The 8,534-nt window shown below is 39.1% G+C and overlaps 1 non-coding gene across 1 annotated transcript; it reads left to right on the top strand.

Annotated features, from left to right (window-relative positions):
* The first annotated feature begins 1,306 nt into the window (after window positions 1–1,306).
* Window positions 1,307–1,414, top strand: LOC112793468 (small nucleolar RNA R71). Its single transcript, XR_003198157.1, has one exon. It is a non-coding gene; the product is annotated as a small nucleolar RNA R71 (small nucleolar RNA).
* The last annotated feature ends 7,120 nt before the right edge of the window (window positions 1,415–8,534 follow it).

Here is an 8,534-nt window from a genome sequence, read left to right as displayed (position 1 = left end):
CCTCTACAAGTCCATAGGCTTGTTTTCTTGAGTTGTCTGCCATCTCTAGTGAGATTTTTGCAGCTTGCACCTCTAAAATTCCTAACTTCTCCATTACAGAGAAGGGCATGAGGTTTACACTTGACCCTAAGTCACACAAGGCCTTTTTGAAGGTCATGGTGCCTATGGTACAAGGTATAGAAAACTTCCCAGGATCTTGCCTCTTTTGAGGTAGTTTCTGCCTAGACAAGTCATTCAGTTCTTTGGTGAGCAAAGGGGATTCATCCTCCCAAGTCTCATTTCCAAATAACTTGTCATTTAGCTTCATGATTGCTCCAAGGTATTTAGCAACTTGCTCTTCAGTGACATACTCATCCTCTTCAGAGGAAGAATACTCATCAGAGCTCATGAATGGCAGGAGTAAGTCCAATGGAATCTCTATGGTCTCAGTTTGAGCCTCAGATTCCCAAGGTTCCTCATTGGGGAACTCATTGGAGGTCAGTGGACGTCCAGTGAGGTCTTCCTCAGTGGCGTTCACTGCCTCTTCTTCCTCCCAGAATTCGGCCATGTTAATGGCTTTGCACTCTCCTTTTGGATTTTCTTCTGTATTGCTTGGAAGAGTACTTGGAGGGAGTTCAGTAATTTTCTTGCTCAGCTGACCCACTTGTCCTTCCAGATTTCTGATGGAGGACCTAGTTTCAGTCATGAAACTTTGAGTGGTTTTGATTAGATCAGAGACCATAGTTGCTAAGTCAAAGGTATTCTGCTTAGAACTCTCTGTCTGTTGCTGAGAAGATGATGGAAAAGGCTTGCTATTGCTAAACCTGTTTCTTCCACCATTATTGTTATTGAAACCTTGTTGGGGTCTCTGTTGATCCTTCCATGAAAGATTTGGATGATTCCTCCATGAAGGATTGTAGGCGTTTCCATAGGGTTCTCCCATGTAATTCACCTCTTCTATTGAAGGGTTCTCAGGATCATAAGCTTCTTCCTCAGATGAAGCTTCCTTAGTACTGCTTGGTGCATTCTGCATCCCAGACAGACTTTGAGAAATCATATTGACTTGTTGAGTCAATATTTTATTCTGAGCCAATATGGCATTCAGAGTGTCAATCTCAAGAACTCCTTTCTTCTGACTAGTCCCATTGTTCACAGGATTTCTTTCAGAAGTGTACATGAATTGGTTATTTGCAACCATTTCAATCAGTTCTTGAGCTTCAGTAGGCGTCTTCTTCAGATGAAGAGATCCTCCAGAAGAGCTATCCAAGGACATCTTGGACAGTTCAGAGAGACCATCATAGAAAATACCTATGATGCTCCATTCAGAAAGCATATCAGTGGGACACTTTCTGATCAATTGTTTGTATCTTTCCCAAGCTTCATAGAGGGATTCTCCTTCCTTCTGTCTGAAGGTTTGGACTTCCACTCTAAGCTTACTCAATTTTTGAGGTGGAAAGAACTTTGCCAAGAAGGCATTGACTAGCTTTTCCCAAGAGTCCAGGCTTTCTTTAGGTTGAGAGTCCAACCATGTTCTAGCTCTGTCTCTTACAGCAAAAGGGAATAGCATCAGTCTGTAGACCTCAGGGTCAACCCCATTAGTCTTGACTGTGTCACAGATTTGCAAGAACTCAGCTAAAAACTGATGAGGATCTTCCAGTGGAAGTCCATGGAACATGCAATTCTGTTGCATTAGAGAAACTAATTGAGGCTTAAGCTCAAAGTTGTTTGCTCCAATGGCAGGGATAGAGATGCTTCTCCCATAGAAATCGGGAGTAGGTGCAGTAAAGTCACCAAGCATCTTCCTTGCATTGTTGGCATTGTTGTTGTTTTCGGTTGCCATGAGTTCTTCTTCCTTGAAGAGTTCGTTCGGGTGCTCTAAAGAGAGTTGTACTTTGGCTTCTCTTAGCTTTCTCTTCAAGGTCCTTTCAGGTTCAGGATCAGCCTCAACAAGAATGCCTTTGTCTTTGCTCCTGCTCATAAGAAAGAGAAGGAAACAAGAAAATATGGAATCCTCTATGTCACAGTATAGAGATTCCTTGAAGTGTCAGAGGAAAAGAAGAGTAGAAGACAGAAGTGGAAAATTCGAACTTATCAAAGAAGATGGAGTTCGAATTTTGCATTAAGGGATAGTGTTAGTCCATAAATAGAAGGATGTGAGAAGGAGGGAAGTAATTTTCGAAAATTAAGTGGAAAATTTAAAAAAATATTTTTGAAAAACATTACTTAATTTTCGAAAATGAAAAGGGAAAAGAAATCAAATGATTTTTGAAAAAGATTTTGAAATTAGAAATCAGAAACATTTGATTGAAAACTATTTTGAAAAAGATGTGGTTAAGAAGATATGATTGGTTTTAAAAAGATGTGATTGAGAAGATATGATTTGAAAACAATTTTAAAAGATATGATTTGAAAACAATTTGAAAAGATATGATTTTAAAAATTAATGACTTGCCTAACAAGAAAAGATATGAATCAAACATAAAACCTTCCTCAACAGAAAAGGCAAAAAATGTTCAATCAAATCATTAATTGTTAATAAGTATTTTTGAAAAAGGAAAGAAATTGATTTTGAAAAAGATTGGATTGAAAAGATTTGATTTGAAAAAGATTTGATTTTGAAAAACTTTGAAAACTTAAAAAAAATTGATTTTGAAAACAAAATCTTCCCCCTTGTGCCATCCTGGCGTTAAACGCCCAGAATGGTATCCATTCTGGCGTTTAACGCCCAAAATGCTACCCTTTTGGGCGTTAAACGCCCAACCAGGTACCCTGGCTGGCGTTTAAACGCCAGTCTGTCCTTCTTCACTGGGCGTTTTGAACGCCCAGCTTTTTCTATGCAATTCCTCTGCTGTATGTTCTGAATCTTCAATTCTCTGTATTATTGACTTGAAAAGACATAAATTAAAAATATTTTTGGATTTTTAATAATAAGGACAAACCAAAATGCAACAAGAATCAAATGACAATGCATGCAAGACACCAAACTTAGCAGTTTGTATACTACTGACACTAACAAAACGAAAATGCATATGAGACACACAAAACACTCAAGTCAATAGAATTCAAAGATCAGAATAAGGAAATCATCAAGAACAACTTGAAGATCAATGAGGACACATGCATGAATGCAATAAGAACAGAAACATGCAATTGACACTAAACTTAAGATGAGACTCTAGACTCAAAAAAGAAATATTTTTGGATTTTATGATTTTATAATTTTTTTTTGGATTTTTCGAAAATTATGTAGAAAAAGAAAATAAAGGTATCAAAATTCTTAATGAGAATTCCAGGAATCATGCAATGTTAGTCTAAAGCTTTAGTCTAAAGAAATTAGACATGGCCGGCCAAGCTTCAGCAGGACATTGCATTCAAGAGCTAAATTGATGAAGATCAATCAGCTTTGATGATGATAAGAACATCACCTTGAAACACTAGAATTCATTCTTAAGAGCTCTGAAAAAAAATACCTAATCTAAGCAACAAGATGAACCGTCAGTTGTCCAGCCTAAACAATCCCGGGCAATAACACCAAAAACTTGATGTTGTTGCCGGATCTTGGCACTGATGTTACCAAAAGCTTGCTCAAAACTTGAACAATCCCCGGCAACGGCGCCAAAAACTTGGTGCGCGAAATTGTGAACTATACTTTTTCACAACTCTCATAATCCCCGGTAATGGCTCCAAGAACTTGGTGGCCCAATACCATGGCATTACACAACTTCGCACAACTAACCAGCAAGTGCACTGGGTCGTCCAAGTAATAAACCTTACGCGAGTAAGGGTCGATCCCACGGAGATTGTTAGTATTGAAGCAAGCTATGGTCATCTTGTAAATCTTAGTCAGGCAAACTCAAATGTATATGGTGATGAACGAAAATAACATAAAAGATAAAGATAGTGATACTTATGTAATTCATTGGTAGGAACTTCAGATAAGCGTATGAAGATGCCTTCCCTTCCGTCTCTCTGCTTTCCTACAGTCTTCATCCAATTCTTCTTACTCCTTTCCATGGCAAGCTCGTGTAGGGTTTCACTGTTGTCAGCAGCTACCTCCCATCCTCGCAGTGAAAGCTAATGCACACACTCTGTCACAGTGCTGCCAATCACCGGTGTGGTTCCCTCCCCTACTGGAATAGAATCCAGTGATTCTTTTGTGTCTGTCACTAACGCCCAGTAAGTTACAGGTTTGAAGCACGTCACAGTCATTCAGTCATTGAATCCTACTCAGAATACCACAGACAAGGTTAGACCTTCCGGATTCTCTTGAATGCTGCCATCAGTTCTTGCCTATACCACGAAGACTCTGACCTCACGGAATGGCTGGCTCGTTTGTCAGGCGAGCACTCGGTTGTCAGGCGATCAACCATGCATCGTGCAATCAGGAATCCAAGAGATATTCACTAAGCCTCAAATGCTTGTAGAACAAGAGTGGTTGTCAGTCACTTTGTTCATGGGTGAGAATAGTGATGGGCGTCAATCATCACCTTCATCAAGTTGAAGAACAAGTGATATCTTGGAACAAGAACAAGAGGAATTGAATGGATGAACAATAGTAATTGCATTAATACTCGAGGTACAGCAGAGCTCCACACCTTAATCTATGGTGTGTAGAAGCTCCACCGTTGAAAATACATAAGCATAAGGTCTAGGCATGGCCGAATGGCCAGCCTCCCAATGATCTAAGATCTAAAGTGATCAAAAGATATAAAGATCCAAAGACTCTAATACAATAGTCAAAGGTCCTACTTATAGAAAACTAGTAACCTAAGGTGTACAGAAATGAGTAAATGACATAAAAATCCACTTCCGGGCCCACTTGGTGTGTGCTTGGGCTGAGCAATGAAGCAAATTTCGTGTAGAGACTCCTCTTGGAGTTAAACGCCAGCTTTAGTGCCAGTTTGGGCGTTTAACTCCCATTTGGGTGCCAGTTCCAGCGTTTAACGCTGGGATTTCCTGAGGTGACTTTGAACGCCGGTTTGGGCCATCAAATCTTGGGAAAAGTATGGACTATCATATATTGCTGGAAAGCCCAAGATGTCTACTTTCCAAAGCCGTTGAGAGCGCGCCAATTGGGCTTCTGTAGCTCCAGAAAATCCACTTCGAGTGCAGGGAGGTCAGAATCCAACAGCATCTGCAGTCCTTTTTGGTCTCAGAATCAGATTTTTGCTCAGGTCCCTCAATTTCAGCCAGAAAATACCTGAAATCACAGAAAAACACACAAACTCATAGTAAAGTCCAGAAAAGTGAATTTTAACTAAAAACTAATAAAAATATACCAAAAACTAACTATATCATATCAAAAACATACTAAAAACAATGCCAAAAAGTATACAAATTATCCGCTCATCATCAAGATCCAAAGATGTCAGTACAATAGTAAAAGGTCCTATTTATACTAGACTAGTTACTAGGGTTTACAAAAATAAGTAAATGATGCAGAAATCCACTTCTGGGCCCACTTGGTGTGTGCTTGGACTGAGCATTGAAGCTTTCATGTATAGAGACTTTTCTTGGAGTTAAACGCCAGTTTTTATGCCAGTTTGGGCATTTAACTGTAGCTTCTATCCTGTTTCTGGCGTTTAACGCCAGAATAGGGCATGAAGTTGGCGTTTGAACGCCAGTTTGTATCGTCAAAACTCAGACAAAGTATAGACTATTATATATTTCTGGAAAGCCCAGGATGTCTACTTTCCAACGCAATTGAGAACGCACAATTTGGGCTTCTGCAACTCCAAAAATATCTATTTCGAATACTGGAAGGTCAGAATCCAACAGCATCAGTAGTCCTTTTTCAGCCTCTGAATCAGATTTTTGCTCAGGTCCCTCAATTTCAGCCAGAAAATACCTGAAATCACAGAAAAACACACAAACTCAAAGTAAAGTCCAGAAATGTGAATTTTTCTTAAAAAATAATAAAAATATACTAAAAAGTAGCTAGATCCTACTAAAAACTACCTAAAAATAATGCCAAAAAGCGTATAAATTATCCGCTCATCACGTGGCATATCCCTTGCAATTCTTCATAGATCCCTCTCTGGCCAAAGTGCCTGGCGTGCCATGCCCAGCAGTGGTGTGCCACGCCCATTGTAATTCCTCACTGCTTCTTTTCTAGAAGTCATAACTGGCATGCCATGCCTGGCCTTGGTGTGCCACGCCCATTGAAACTCTTCAAGGACTCCTTCATGGTTCATGTACCTGGCGTGCCACACCCATAGTAATCCTTCGTGGGCTCTCTCTGGAGATGATAACTAGCGTGCCACACCCTACTTTGGCATGCCACGCCCATAGAAACTCTTCCAATTTGCTCCCTGGAAATAATAGTTGGCGTGCCACGCCCAGTCAAAATGGTAGCGTTTGTACCAAGTGGCATGCCCAGTACACATGCCTAGCTCCTTTTTCTTGCTTTCTTCCTCTTTTGTTGCTCTTTTCACCTGAAATTCAAGCAAGACTCAATTCAAAGAAGTCTCCCATAAATTCACCATATAGTTCATGTAATTGCATAAATTGAATGAGAATTCACCAATTCTATGGTCCTTTTAGACAAGAGAAAGAGGTAGATGATGTAAGTCATCAATAACCATCCACTATTGATACAAACCCGGTCAAATTTTTTCGCCACCTCAACACCATTTTTAACCCTTCTGTACCAAGGAAATTGTTTTCCAATAGTCTTCAAGTCAAACAAACCACTATCCCCTAGAGAGGCAGTAAGCCGATCTGCATGGCGACTCAAGAAGATGCAACCCTTAGATTCATGAGAGAATAGTACTTCATTAAAATCACCAAGAACAATCCATGGCCCGTAAAAAGACAAGGAATAAGTAACAAGATAATCCCATATCAGAACTCTGGTATTAAACTAAGGACTATCATAGATACCACTGCACCTCCAAATTACATTATTTACCTAAACCCCAATTGTAACACACTGATCGGAAGCACCAATCCATTTGTAGTGAGCATCCTGCATTGCAGAAAGGAACCAGATACCCGCTTATGTTCTGATGCCTCTACTATACAATTAGAGTGATAACCAAGTCTTTCCCAAAACAGTTTTAAGTGTTGAAATGGACAATGAGTTTCAACCACAATAAAAATTAAAGGTTTAAATTTCTTATCCAGCTCTTTACAATTCACCTGAGCTAACTTATGCATACTTTTAAGGCGCCGGATCCTGATGGGTTTAAGGATTTATTCTTCAAAGAATATTGGGAGACTATTGGTTTTGATGTTTGGACTATGGTTCGTCATGCGTTCTCTAGTTTGGATATGGATCCAAGGACGACGGAAACTCTTGTGGTTCTAATTTCGAAGGTAGAAAACCCGATTTTCATGAAGGATTTCTGACCTATTAGTCTCTGTAATATGATTTACAAAGATATAACGAAGGTCCTGGTCAATAGACTTCATCTCATCTCAAAGAGATTATTGGGCCCCTTCAAAGAGGGTTTCTCCCAGGGAGAAGAACCCCAGACATTGAGTTGAAAATCCTTTGAAAATTTGTAAGCTGGCATTTATCTCACATCAAGACTCACATGAAACAACTGCAACGACAACCCTCACGCTCATAGCAACGGTTACTAAGTGATGAGTCTGTGGAAGAAGAAGAGAAGAACTTAACAGAACTCAGGGAGAGAGGGAGGGAGAGAGAGGGGGTAGGGAGAGAGAGAGAGAGAGAGAGAGAGAGAGAGGAATTTACCTAGAGAAAATGGACTCGGTAGGAGAAAGTTGGCGACAGGATCAACAGCAACAGTAACGGGATAAGCAGCAACAGCGACATGAGCTGTGAAGGGATAGGCGGCGATAGGCTCAGCAACGACAATGACGGGAGCTATAAGGTTTTTTGTGAAGAAGCTGAGGATAAGAAGACTCTAGGTGAGGATGGCTAGGTTTCTCTGGCATGGCTATAGAGTATGGACTGAAGTTATGAATCACTGAATTTGTGATTTGAGGCAAATCTTAATTCCTAAAAAATGTTTATATGTATATAGCCAGAGCGGGTACACCCTAAACCCAACCATACCCTGTCCCAAGCAAAATCTGTCCCGACTCGGGTCAAGTTATTATTCTCCCCAACCGGGTATGAGTTGGGTACCCACATATTTGGGTACTCCTGGCAAGTCTAACCATGTATTGATGCTCCATTTATTAAGGGTTTACTGCTACCCAATGGATTGCTACACACATAAGGTGAGATTCTAACTCCTAATAGTTGTTTAAGCGAACAAATGAGATGGTCACTCAACAAACTCAAATTGATTAAATAAATACTATTTATTTTTAATATTTTAATATTAACAATCTTGAGAGTTTGATTTTAAATATAACTTTGTCAAATATTTATAATAATAATAATTACTATATATATTTTATTTAATTTTTTTAATAAAATTTTTTATATAATTTTATATATTATCCCGTACAAAATACGAGAACATACACTAGTTTTCTAAAAAAAATAAATATTGACATACATTTTTTTGGTTTTTATGATTTTATAAATTTTTTTTATTTTTTTCGAAAATTATTTTGAAAAAGAAAATAAGAAACTC

Source organism: Arachis hypogaea, chromosome 3, assembly GCF_003086295.3.
Source record: "Arachis hypogaea cultivar Tifrunner chromosome 3, arahy.Tifrunner.gnm2.J5K5, whole genome shotgun sequence".
NCBI classification, from domain to species: domain Eukaryota; kingdom Viridiplantae; phylum Streptophyta; class Magnoliopsida; order Fabales; family Fabaceae; genus Arachis; species Arachis hypogaea.
Note: the sequence above shows the minus strand (reverse complement) of the source record. Positions and strands in the feature narration are given on the sequence as shown.